Consider the following 13,965-nt stretch of genomic DNA (forward strand, 5'->3'; position numbering starts at 1 on the left):
CCATTCTACAGATGAGGAAATGGAGGTTCCAGGAGCTTGAAACATTCACTGAGTGGGTGGCAGAGCTGGGGTTCAAACTCAGGCCTTTTTCATGCCTGAGCTCATACCCACTGCCTTCTAGAATCTTCTCCAATTCCTGGGTTTCTTCTCTGATGACTTCGCTCTGAGCAGGGGGGAGAAGCCATGCCTTCTCCTGATGGAATTCCTGTAGCAGGTGGGGAAGGCGTTTAGAGTAGCTCTCGTGGGGGGTCAGGAAGGGAGATTTCCATTCTTGCAATCATGAGACAGCCTTGCTCCAGCCTCCCTGATCCGCCTTCCACCTTAGAGGCTCAGCAGTGCCTCAGCCTCCCTCTTTGCTGCCCCTGTGGGCCCCTCACCCCTGCCAGCCCCGCTCTGTCCTTGCTGGGTTCCCGGAGCTGTGGAACATGACTGTGGTGACCCCAAGTCCTACAGCTCCTCAGATGGGCCCAAGGTTGATGACTGCCCAATGACTCCTAAAGACACGTGGAATGATCCCCTACGTCCGATTTCCATTGGGGAGATATGGTCACCGTCTGGCCAGCAAGCATGTCCTGCCTAAGCTCTGCTCTAGAAGAAAGGCCAGAGGGATGACCTGTGATCAGAGTGGGACATTCTGGAGGGACAGTGGCAGTGGGGTTCCCTGCCTACCCCAACCCTCCCCTTTCACTTATTTTATTTTTAAAAAAGAAGTTTATTTACTTAATTTTTGGCTGCGTTGGGTCTTTGTTGCTGCACGCGGGCTTTCTCTAGTTGTGGCGAGCGGGGGCTACTCTTCGTTGCGGCGCTCGGGCTTCTCATCACAGAGGCTTCTCTTGCTGTGGGGCACGGGCTCTAGGCGCGTGGGCTTCAGAAGTTGTGGCTCGCGGGCTCTAGAGTGCAGGCTCAGTAGTTATGGCGCACGGGCTTAGTTACTCCGCGGCATGTGGGAATCTTCCCGATAAGGGATCGAACCTGTGTTCCCTGCATTTGCAGGCGGACTGTTAACCACTGCGCCACCAGGGAAGCCCTGACCCTCCCCTTTCATTTCCCACTCTACTTACACATCTCACACCTGGTCCCTTCATGGAAATGCTCACTCAGAGAACACTGACTGGCCACCTAAAGAGTATGCCAGGAACGTGCCGGGGTGCCGAGGTGACAAGACTTAGGCCCGGCCTTCACGGAGTCACAGACAAAGAGACAGACAAGGAGTGAGATCCCTAGTGGTTAAGCACTGTGACAGGCGCCCGACTACACGGAAACCCTCACGCCATCTCCATGTATTATCTCATTTAACTGATATGGCAACCTTAGGGGTACATACAACCGCGACCCCATTTTATAGAGGAGGAAACTAAAGCTCAGAGAGGCTCCCTGCCATGCCCAAAGCCCTACAATAAATAGCAGGGCTGAAAATTAAACGGCCTCTTCATGCGTCTTCTCCCACATTGCAGAGCACAGTTTGCGCTAAGGCCTGGACACCAGGGAGCAGGCGGCACGGGGGAATTGCAAGGATTCAGCCTGACTGGTGGCATCTTCCTGCCTCTCCCTCGGGCCGCCTGCTTCTCATCTTCCTCTCCTTCCCTCTCCCTCTCTCTCCTCCCTGCATACCTGCAGAGCTGAGGCTGACAGCCTCTTGGGTGTCTTATCCCCTCTACTCCCATCCGTCCTCGAGTCCCCAGGGGCTGTGGGGCCCACATTCCTCCCTGGCTCTCTCGGGCCCATTAGAGTGTTTACGCTGGAGCCATCCCAGGGGAGCAGAGCCCGGGCACTCCCACCCCGCCCCCCACCACGGAGAGCAGACAGTTGCGAGGTGGTGGCTGGTCAGAGCCGCAGGAGAACCTGACCCAGTGTCCGAATTCCTGCCCCCCTGTCCGAACAAATCCCGGGCGGCCAACGGTAGCCCCTGGGGTCCCCGCACCCCTTCCCGCACAGCCCCTCCCCTGGCTGACAGGCCCTAATCTCAGCTGTCTTCGTGCAGCCAGCCCTCCAAGCCTGGGGTCACCTGACGCCGACACATTTTAATTCAGAAGCTGATTTCTGCTTGTTGGCAACATGTCATTTCTGAAATTGCTTTCTCTGCCCAGAGGCAGGAGATGTCAGAGCTGTGCAGGTGTTACAGTGGTGCCGCCCCCCACCCCGCACCCAACCCCCCCAAGTTCAGGAAGGATTAAGGGGCGCGGGGGGCACACATTAGATCCTCAAGCTCTGCTTCTCATATTTCCCCAAGGGCCAGGGGGGCCAGGGATGGGGGATGATGGGAACAGCCTCTGCTTTCCTCTCCGCCCAAAGACAGAGGCCCAGACTTGGGGGAATGAAGCTGCTGCCACTGCTGATACTGACAATATCAACAGCAGATCATTCTGAGCATGTGCTGTACAGGGGCCAGGCACCCTTCAAAGTGCCTCTCACGCACTGTCATATTTGAATCTCATGACTACCCTCCAAGTCGGCGTCGTCCCTACTTTACAGCTGAGAAAATGGAGGTTCAGAGAGGTTAGATCACTTCCCTGAGGTCACACAACAAGCACGTAGCAGAGCTCAGACTCAAACCCAGTGAGGGCAACAGCTGGACTGGGATTTGGAGGCCTGGGAAGAAATGGGCCACAGAGCCGGGGAGGACTTGGGGCCTGATTTCTCCTTCGCTTGCTTCATGGCTTGACCTAAATATCTTCAGTGAAATCTGCCTGCTCCCCTAACTTTCCCACTCCTGCAACCCCCCCCAAAGAGTTATTTGCTCCTTCTTTAAATTTTTGTAGCATTTTGCATATACCTGTATCTTGATTAGCAATTATCACAACACTGGCATCCTTCGTTTTATTGGATGAATGAAGGAAAAGATGAACAAATGAATTTATGACTCTTGCTCTCTGTCCTGTTGCCCCTTCTCCATTTCCCTCCCCAGCAGCACCTTACCATAACAGGCTTCCTGGAACCGTGTCCCTCCCTGACACACTGACTCCTCTCTAGCCATGCTCCCTGCTCTCTTCTCTTCTTCCTTTCCTTCCCCTCACTCCCTCTTTCCTCCCCTACCCCATCCCCAGAATCCCTGGCTGCCTCAACCACCAGGAACAAGGCCCTGCAGAAGCCTGAACCTGGAGTTTCCACAAGATGCGGGCTGCTTGCTGAATCCCCAGGCAGGGGATGAGCTAATCTAGCTGGAAAGCAGTCCACTGGTCCCCTGGTAAAGATGGTGCATGGGCCAACCCACCTTCCCCAACGTGGTCCTCACCACTCAGCTCTACCTGCTTCCCCAGGATGAATTTCTCCCTCCTGCCTCTCCCTCCAGCTCTTCAGAGGACCTATGGCTGTGTGTGCTTGACCCTTGACCGGGGCCAGAGCTAGGAACCTGGCCAGATTGACTGACGAGGAGAAAACTGTCCTGACCCACATCATGCATGTGTTGCCTTGGTATCAAATATTAGCTTTAATCAAAAGACTTTCACAGCTATCATTTCATTTAGTGCTGGCATAAAACAGCATCAGCTGGAAGGGGTAAAGACAGAGAAGACATAAAAATCCATAGAACTTCAGACCTAATGGGTCCCTTCCCATTTTACAGAAGAGGAGACTGAGGCCCAAGGTAAGCAGCCACGGCAGCAATGACATCCTGGGACTACAACACTGGGGCCGGGATTGGGCAGGACCAGGGAGACTTCTGAAGTATGATGATGCCCTGTTTCCTGAAACATGGCTCTTTGTTCTGTGATAACTTATCGAGGGGTACTATTTCTGTTCCAATTAAAAAATTGAACTTAAAAAATGAAATCATTTCACAGAATGGTCAAAAGTCCAAGAAGAAGGGACAGGTGGCCTCTAAAAGTCAGATAAACAGAGAATTCCCTGGAGGTCCAGTGGTTAGGGACTCCGTGCTCTCACTGCCGAGAGCCTGGCTTCAACCCCCGGTCTGGGAGCTAAAATCCCATAAGCCGCACGGTGAGGCCATAAAACAAAAGTCAGGTAAACAGAGTCCCTGGGTGAGCACTGTCTTGGGAGTTAGAGCCAAGCAGCCAAGTTAACTTTCTTCTCTGAGCCTCATTCATGAAAACAAAGCAAAACAACAGAAAAGTCTGTATAGATATCTCTCAGAGAGAGCGAGCGATTATATACATAGAACTTTTACTATATGCCAGGCACTGTGCCGGGCCCTGGGAACGAAGCAGTTAACAAGACAGGCCTAGTCCCTGGTCCTAAAGGACAGAAGACAGATAAACAAGTCATCACTGTTTGGTGTGATGAAACTGACAGCCCTGGGCCTCAGGTGGCTGAACTCAGTGGCTGGGGAACAGGGATAGGAGAGCAGGACGACTTTCCACTGTATCCCTTGTTGTGGCTTTTGGATTTCGAATCATGTGAATGCATTGCTTACCCCCAAATAAATAAAATTAAAAACGGAATAAAAATAAAGCGTAATGAGAGTTAACAAAGGGTAAGAACAGGCTGCTGATGGGACCCCTGAGTCGGGGTTGTGAGCAGACCTGGCCAAGGGGAAGTGAGACAAGGCTTCCCAAAGGAGTGATAGCCCAGCTCCAGCCTGAAGTTTAATGGGGTCTTGGCCAGGTGAGGAGTTTGAGAGGGAGGGGGATGCAGGTGTCAGCGGGAAGGTTACGGCATGGGGTGATACAAACCAACTTGCAGGGTCATCAGGAGCATTAGAGGGTGTCTCTAGAAAGCGACTGGCACGCGGGATGTGCTTGATGCGCGGTAGCCACTGCTGTTATTATTCCCCGGTTATAGTCGCTGCCGTTGGCAGGGGCTGGGGAGAGGGGGCCCTCATGCTGCCGCTGACTCTGACATATTCCTGGGCATCTAGGGGTCCCATGGTGGCAGGAACTCCTGGCACTGCTGCAGCATGTTACGGTTTACATGCACCCAGCCCTGGGGCAGGAAGGCAGAGAGAAGGCCTAAACTCAGGGCACATTGTGCAGGGGGAGGCCTTGGATCTTCTGGAATCCGCCCCGCCTAAGACACAGCACCCAAACAGGCCCAGACGGTCTGACGCAGGGGACAGCTGCCCAGGTTGTTTCATTTCCCGTCACAGACCAAGAAACCTCCCCAGGCTGGGAAGAGAAGGGACGGAATCCCCTCCCAGCCTCAGGCTCAAGGCGGTACATAGCATAGCAAATGAGAACCAGTGCTATGAGCACGGATAACGCGCTGACAACCATCCTCCCAGGAGCGAGGTACTAAGATCACTACCCCCATTTTCCAGATAAGGACGCTGAGGCGTGCAAGGGTTAAGGAGCCTTCATGAGGTCACATGATCAGGCTTTGACCCCGCCCCCCCCAGCGGCCTCTTAGCCCCTTACAGGCCCTGAAGCAGAGCTCCCGTATCTCAAATGTTCTCTGCTTGTCTGCTTAGCCCGTCCCTGCAACAGGAGGAAGACCATTTCCTCCAACTCAGTGAGCCCACTAAGCATAACTGAAACCTTCTTTGTGTCCTGGATGTAGAACCCCTGATGACACCAATAAAATTGTGAACATCTGATTCCCAGGGAGGCCAGATGGTCAGGAGCTGACTCCATCTAGATGCAGGACGGCGGGGGTGGGGGTGGGGGTGGTACACTGCTCACTTAGAGGTGTTTGCTTCAGAATCAGGCCCCGTGGGGCAGGACGGCCTCAGCCCAACAGGAAGTGCGTCCCTCAGGAGGGGGCTCAGCATGTCTCCCCCGGTGGCTGGGGGCCAGAGAGGAAGAGCCTTGACCCCAGGGAAGCCATGTTGGTGACCATGTCCCCTCTCTCCACGGTAGAAAGTGGGAGTCACATCTTGACCCACCGCTTCGACCTGGCCTTGTCAGAGTTCAGCCAGCCGTCACTGGTCATGGCCTCCAGCCCCTGGTTGGCTACATGGACCTCTGACCTCTGACTCCTAAGGGCTAATGAAGACCTCTGACCTCTGTGTTCCTGGTCCCTCCTCTCCCTGGCACTCACTTGGCCCGCATCATTCAGGCCTGGGTGGTGGTTATGAGCGCGTGTCCTTTCTTCTGTTCCAAACCCTGGACAGAAGGGTCCCACACAGCTAGCATCTCACTGACTCCTGAGCTCAGCCTTTGACGTTTGACCTTTAGACGGAAGAAGAAGGCCTCTGTGAGCAGCCAGACCCCAGCCTTGCGCTTAGGATGGGTGTTCTTTATTGATGATGGACCTCTCTGTTCCATCATTTTTACACGGTCAAAACAGGGCAGTAATACTAACACCTACATCGTGAGGATTACATTCGTGGATATGAGAGCGTGGAACGGAGTCCGGCTCATTGCAGCTCTAAAGAAGCAATAGCTGCTATTATTATTATCATCATCATCATCACCATTGCTATTGCTAGAAGACTGTGCCCCAGTCTCCTGGGCAGCCCCTCTCACACCACCTCGGCCCCGCCGGAGTCTCCATCCCTGAGGTCCTGCCTGTGTCTGCTGTCTGTCTTTTGTCCCCGTTCCTCCTCTCTCTCCCCTCCCCTCGCTGCTATCCCGCTGCTCCCGCAGCCCTTGGCTGGCTAATAACACTACTGTCAACTCAGATTAGAGCCCGTTACGTCCCTTCATCTCGGCTTAACATTTTTGTGGTTTCCCAGCTCTGCCTAAAGTGCTCCACGAGAGGCAAGGGCTGCCCAGCAGGAGGAAGCTTTGGGAGGAAGAATGCAGGTCTGTGAGTCGCCCAGGTGGGCTTTCCCGGATTCCTGCTGATCAGAGATGCAGCTGGAGTTGGCAGGGGTGGGGGGTGGGGGCCCAGGAGGAGCGACCCCTCTGTGGGCTGCGCTCAGGACACCAGGGAACCGGATGTCTTAGAATCTTGGCCCCATTGCCCTGAGGGAGACTCTCAGCCCAGTGTCCCGAGACAGATAGAACCACACTGAGGACTGTGTCTTGGTCACTCCGTCTGAGAAGTGTCCCAGAGTTGTGAAATTCTGCACCTGGGAAGTTCCCAGCAAAACCACTGGGCCCGGCCCTCACTCTGGGGTCCAGCTCCTTCGGCCACTGGTGCGGCTTCTCCTCTCAGACCTTCTCAGACCTCACCACTGCCTTCCTCAGGCCCAAGCTCCGGGGATCTGACCGGCCACAGGGAACACTAGGGAGGCTCCCAGGAAGTGACAAAAGTGGGCGCGGAGGAATGGGAGGGGGCTGAGCACGATGAGGAGGATAAGAAGACAAACAACCACTCCGGTGAGTGCTTTCAGAGCCTGCAGTCTGGCCACGGCCTTTAATTCCCACAACCGCCCCCTGGGGTAGACACTCCTGTCACGGCTGTACAGGTGAGGAAACCGAGGCACAGAGATAGGAAGTGCCTTGCCCAAGGTCACACAGCTAGAAGGGGAAAAGCAGAATGGGAACTCAGGTTGGTCGGTCTCTGTTGCAGAGCATTTGACGACGAGAGACAGAAGGAGGGCCCCCAGTGGAGTCCGGGGCTCTCTCTGGCTAGGCCCAGCCCCTAGCAGACCTGGGTGCAGAGCCCTGACCTTCCAGGTCTGGGTTGTCCCTGCTCTGTGACTCAGGTGTGACATGTTCATGATCACAGCTGACTTTTTTTTTTTTTTGCGGTACGCGGGCCTCTCACTGTTGAGGCCTCTCCCGCTGCGGAACACAGACTCCGGACGCGCAGCCTCAGCGACCATGGCTCACGGGCCCAGCCGCTCCGCGGCATGTAGGATCTACCCGGACTGGGGCACGAACCCGTGTCCCCTGCATCGGCAGGCGGACTCTCAACCACTGCGCCCCCAGGGAAGCCCCACAGCTGGCTTTTGTGTAGGGCGTTCCCACTTACAAAGCATCTCCCATGGCTCTTCTTCCTTTGTTGACCCCGCCCCCCCAATCGTAGTTCACAGGGTAGATAGAGGCTTATCATCTATCTTTTGCAGATGAGGAAACCAAGGCTCAGAGAGGTGAAGACCACCTTGCCAAGGTCACAGGTGGAAGGTGACTGAACCAGAACTCAATCCAATGTGCAGAGTGGAGACACTGCGCTCTGATTTCCCCACCCTCTGCAGAGTTCCCAGCTGTGCTGCCCCAAGAGCTGAGAGGCTTCCCGTGGGTACCTGAGCAAGGGTGGGATCTCGTCTGGGACCCTCAAACCTTCTCCTGTCCCAGTCCATCAGTTCAGTCCGGAGGACCTCAGCTTGCCTGTAGAGAACACAAGGGGGAAAATTGCCAGGAAATATCTCCCATTCCACTCATCCCAACAGCCTTTCCACTGGAAACGTCCTCACAGGTGGCCCCGTCTCGCCCTGCCACCAGGTCCCAGTCCTTCTTTGTGCTCTGCTCCCGTGGGCCAGAAGGCCGCTCTCTGCAGGGGCTTCAGGGACCCCAGAGCTTTCTTGGCTCTAAATGAAATGGTCTCTGTTTTTAGTGAAGGTGCATTCCAGTCCTCAGGGTTTCTTGGTAGGTGGACATTTCACACCCCTGCTTGGAAACCTTGGTTATTCATCTCCAGGCGAGCTCCTCAGCCCTTCCCCGCCCTCCCGCGCTCCCGGTCCAGGCCTCTGGGCCCTGCTCAAAGTGCCCCACGCCCCATTCAGCTGAGCCACTTCACCTCTCCCTGAATGTGGCCCGTTTTCCCACCTCTGTGCCTTTGCCATCCAGTCCTGCTGAGAATGACTCTCCTCCCTGTGTCCACCTGACTCAGTCCTGCTCAGCCCTAAAGACTCAATTATAAACTTCCAACGCTCCCCAGAGTGAATCACTCTCTCCTCTTAGCCACCCCCCCCCACCATCAGACTGCTTTTTCTTTTCTTGCACCAATCACCCTTCACTGTGGGCAACTGTGTGTCCACCTCTCTCTTTCTCTCCCCCACTGGACTGTGAGCTCCTTGTAAACAAGGCCTGACTCTCATCCATCTCAATTCCTGAAAAAGTTCTTCCCTTTCTTCCTTCCTTCTTCTCTCCCTCTCTCTTCCCCTCTGTCCGATACATATTTTTCAGTCTTGCGATGTGCCAAGCCAGGTGCTGGGGGTTCAGAGGTGAACAAAAAGTCTTAGTAGTCATGGAGTTTACAGTTTAGTGGAGGCTGTAGATAGATAATCAAATACGCATACAATTAATCAAAAGATTGATTAGCACTGTGGTAAGTGGTCTGTTGAAGATGCATGCAGGGTTATACGGGCCAGGACTACCTGAGCTTTCTTAAGAAGCACCTGATGGTGAAGAGCAGGTTGCTACCTTCAAATCTTTCCTGGCACTCCAGCATCCTGTTGGTTTGACTCAGAACATCCGTGTGGCCAGTGTAGTTTCAGCTTGTGGTCCTTTATGAACCCCAGATCCTTTCTATTTATTCTTGCTCAGACTCATTCATTCCCCTCACCTGGCATTTCTAGGGGATCTACTAGCCCCGTCTAGACTAGGTCAGTGGGACAGTGTATGGGAAATGCTGGGAAGGCCAGGGCCTCTTTGACTTGGACCCGTCTTGACCTACACATCATTTGTGGGATTTGCTCACCATGCGTAGAGGTGAGAACAGCATCAAATTTGAAGTTGAGGTTAGAAGCCTGAAGAAATCAAACTGGAGATGCTCTGGCTTCTAGAGGCTGGGAAAAGAGAAAGAAGCAAGGAGCCTAATTCATTCTCCTGGGCAAGGGCATCTCCTCAGGGCCCAGTTGGCCAAACAGGGCTGTGGATCCCTAGTGGAGCCGGATAATGGACATCATGCTTCCAGGGTCTCCGTGGGGGCGGAGATGGCTTAGTGGACATCTTTGTCAAGACACACATAGTGAAGACTAGCCCAGCTGGATTGGCACAGCTGGCTGCCTCGACACCACCTGCCTATAGTCCGTCTGCCTGTGGCACTCAGCAACCCGCTCCCCACTGTGCCTTGGTTTGTCCTGGAGCCTCCAGACCATGGTTCTCACCTACATCCATTCTTCATGGCCAGTGAATTGGCTCTGAAGATTTGCAGAATTCTCCAAATGATCATTATGCTCCTTAGGTGCAAACTTTTTATCATCCACACAAGCAACAAATGCTCATTGAACACCCATGGTGTTCGAAACACTGTTGGGTTCAGTGGCATAATGAAGTCACCCTGGCCTTGATTACTCTAAGTTAATAACCCCAGTTCCCTTAGCCTCAATACTTTAGGTATAAAGAGGAGAATTAAAGATGTAGCCCCCATCCTCAAGGGACTTACAACCCCATGGGACTAACCACACGGCTGCCTGAGTGCTGAGTCCCTTTACTTCTCTGGGCCTTGGGTTCCTGCTCTGTAATAACGAGGAGGGTCAGACTCCCTGACCCTGAGTCCTTGCCAGGCTCATATAATCCCAATGTAGGTTCTACACTTAAGGTCACTGGGTGATGTGCAGGAATCATTTAAGTCCCCCTAAGACAGGGGCCAGGAAACCTACCAATTGGATAATTAGGCTGGCCCCAACCCCTCATCCCTTGAGGAAGCAGATGTGGACCTCAGCTGCACTCCCCGCAGGGGCGGAAGCGCCGGGCGCCGCGGGGGTCCCCTGGTGGAATGTGGCCATGGTGGGCGCTGGGACGGAGGGCTCGGCTGACAGATCTAAGGCTGCCGCCTGCCACCAGGTCTCCATAGGGCGGCCTCCCTCCTGTGGAATGACGAGCCCCACTCCCCCCTACCTGGCGTTTAATCTTTAATGCAGCCCCAGCTGCCCTGGGGCAGGACCCATCAACCCACCCGCTCTGATAAAAGCGATAATTAGCTCTTTTTCAAGTTTTCACTTCTCCCCCACCTTCCACTCTGATGTGTGAGCATTGGGAGAATTCCAGCTAATGGGCCTGCCCTCAGCCAATTCTCGGGCCCATGCAGGCCGGAATGCGCGGGGTCATTAGCCGGGCCTCCCGGGCAGGGGCCTGCGCTCGGACGTGCTTGCCTGCCCGCTCTGGGGCGTCCCAGCCACCCGGGAGAGGGCCCGGCCTCGGCAGAACAGACCTGCCCAGACCTGCTGGATCCCACCTTCCTCAGCAGCGGCCCCTTCCTGTACCTCGACAGAGCCCACTGGGAGGTAGCCTCAGGCTCCCACGGGGCCAGGCCGAGAGGACACGGGACCGTCCGTCCCCAGGCATTGCCCTGCTTCCAGGGCAGGGAGCCCAGCCTGGGTTCAGCTGCCGGTCAGTGTGGAGACTGCTGGTTGGGATCCCCCCGGCTCCGCCCCATCAGTGGCTTATAATAACTAACTTGTGCGCGGGGCCTGTCCCTTACGAAGTGCTTCCAGATCGCTCAGCTCAGAAGCAGCCGCGGCGGGCCGAGGGCTTAACCATGCAGGCTCAGGAGCTGCACCCCAGGAGCATGGGGCGATCCTGGCCAAGCTCCTTTTCTCTTCTTCTCCAACCAGCCCAGGTTAATGCCCACAGACTCATTGGTCACCTAGTGCCAGCGGCTGCCAGCACCTAGAGCCATGGGGTCTCCATCACTAATGCCACAGGGTCACCAGCACCCAGATTGCCCCTGGTTACCAACATCTAGAGCCACCACCTCCTAGGGTCATAAACAGGGCCACCGATGCCTAGAATCAGAGGTTACCATTAGCCAGGGCCACCTTCACCTAGAAACCCAGGGCTAACTTTGCCTGGTGCTGCTGACACCTGGAGCCACTTAGACCCACAGGACACAGGCACCTGGAGCCCCAGAAGGGCTCACCCAGGGCGGCCGTAAACTAGACCTTTCGAGTCATCACGTTGAGTCAGCAATGTGTCAGCATCCTTGGACACATACTGGACCGAGGAACTTCGTAGTAAGCTCCTGATGGTGCTTAGTGAACGGTTTTCCTCAGACAGGCTCTGGGAATATTTCCCTTCACTGGCTCTGCTCGGCAATGAAATATCCCAGACACTCCTGGGCCACTTCTTCCACTGCCTGAACCGAAGGGCTCCTCGCCTACTTGGGTCCTGGATTCTCACTGTGAACTTTCCAGAGGGGAAAAAAGAGGTGGCCTGTGTCACATAGGTGGATCCTGCACACCCAGTGTCCATCCCTGAGTGGGGCCTGTTCAGCAAGGGAGAGAGTGCATGGCCTCCTAACGTGGTCCCCTCTTTTTCCAGAAAGTTCTTTGGGGCGTAGGATCAAAGGACTTCCTGGAGGAGGCAGCATTAATGCCCCAGAGACAGAGCAGAACATTATTGGGGACTGGTCACTGGGACCAGGACCTCTCTAAATCATACCCTCTCCATCCCACCCACCCCAGGGCCAGCCCTTCTCCACACTTTTCAGCCCTGGACAGTGCTGTGACCTTGCTGAGATACCCCAGGGAAGATGTGGGAAAGGACTTTTCTCTTTCCACCTCCCCACCCACCCCCAGCCAACAAATACCCAGCTTCAAAATATCACAAATGTACACAGAAAAAGTTTCAAGCTCTTAGCTGAAATCTTAGTGATTTTGATTTTAATGTACATTTTAATCCCGCTCCTAGGCATATATCCGGAGAAAACCATAATTCAAAAGGATGCATGCACCCCCAATGTTCATTGCATCACTATTCAGAACAGCCAGGCCACGGAAACAACCTAAATGTCCATCGACAGAGGAATGGATAAAGAAGATGTGGTCCATATATATAATGGAACATTACTCAGCCATAAAAAGGAATGAAATAATGCCATTGCAGAGACGTGGATGGACCTAGAGATTGTCATATAGAGTGAAGTAAGTCAGAAAGAGAAAAACAAATATCGTTTGTTTGTGGAATCTAGAAAAATGGTACAGGTGAACTTATTGGCAAAGCAAAAATAGAGACACAGATATAGAGAACAAACTTATGGTTACCAAGGTGGGGGGAGAGAGAGGTGGGATGAATTGGGGGATTGGGCTTGATGTATATACACGACTATGTATAAAATAGGTGACTAATGAGACCCTACTGTACAGCACAGGGAACTCTACTCAACGATCTGTGGTGACCTAAAAGGGAAGGAAATCTAAAAAAAGAGTGAATATATGTATACGTATAGCTGATTCACTTTGCTGTACAGCAGAAACTAACACAACATTGTAAAGCAACTAGACTCCAATAAAAATTAATTAAAAAATATAAAAAATAAAATTGTACATTTGAAATAATTCCCATGTGGTGCCTTGGCCTGCTATCCCAAGTGTTTCCACTGCCAAGTTCAAGGGTTCCCCAGGAAGTGGGGTTCTCAGCTTCTCTCCTCCCACTCTGGCCATGGTCTGTGCCCATGGCTGTTCTCATGAAACCTGGCCTCATCTCTGGTCCACCAGGGCCTTCAGTCACCGCGTGGTGTATGAGCAGGGCACAGGTGAGAACCGTGGGGAAAACAGGATTGGGGGAGAGTTAGCGATTAGGGCAAAGAGGAAAGTAAGAAGGCAGGTGGAGTGGAGAGACAACCAAACAAAAATAAAAGTCATGCTGGGGGTTCTTGCCTTGTAGAACCTCAAAATTCAGGAGGCTCTAGTCAACCATATATTTCAACAGTAATACGAGAGCACCTGGCATCCCTCATGCACTGTAACCCTCCTACACTGCTAGTGGGAACATAAAATGGTGCAGCTGCTTTGGAAAACACTCTGAATATTCCTCAAAATGTTAAACATAGGGTTATCATATGACTCAGCAATTACACTCCTGGGTGTTTATGCAAGAGAACTGAAACATATGTCTATGCAGAAACTTACATAGGAATGTTCTAAGCAGCATTATTCATAAGAGTGGAAAGCTGGAAACAACTCAGAGTCCACCAACTGGTGAATGGATAAATGAATGTGGTCATTAGGCCATCAGAAAAAGAAGTACCAGGTGGTACTTCCCTGGTGGTGCAGTGGTAAAGAATCTGCCTACCAATGCAGGGGACATGGGTTCAATCCCTAGTCCGGGAAGATCCCACGTGCTGCGGAGCAACTAAGCCCGTGCGCCACAACTACTGAGCCTGCACTCTAGAGCCTGTGCTCCGCAACAAGAGAAGCCACAGTGAGAAGCCCGCGCGCTGCAACGAAGACCCAATGCAGTCAAAAATAAATTTACTAAAAAAAAAATGTACCAATGCGTGCTATAACATGGTGAGCCT

This window comes from Globicephala melas, chromosome 20, assembly GCF_963455315.2.
Source record: "Globicephala melas chromosome 20, mGloMel1.2, whole genome shotgun sequence".
Lineage (NCBI taxonomy): Eukaryota > Metazoa > Chordata > Mammalia > Artiodactyla > Delphinidae > Globicephala > Globicephala melas.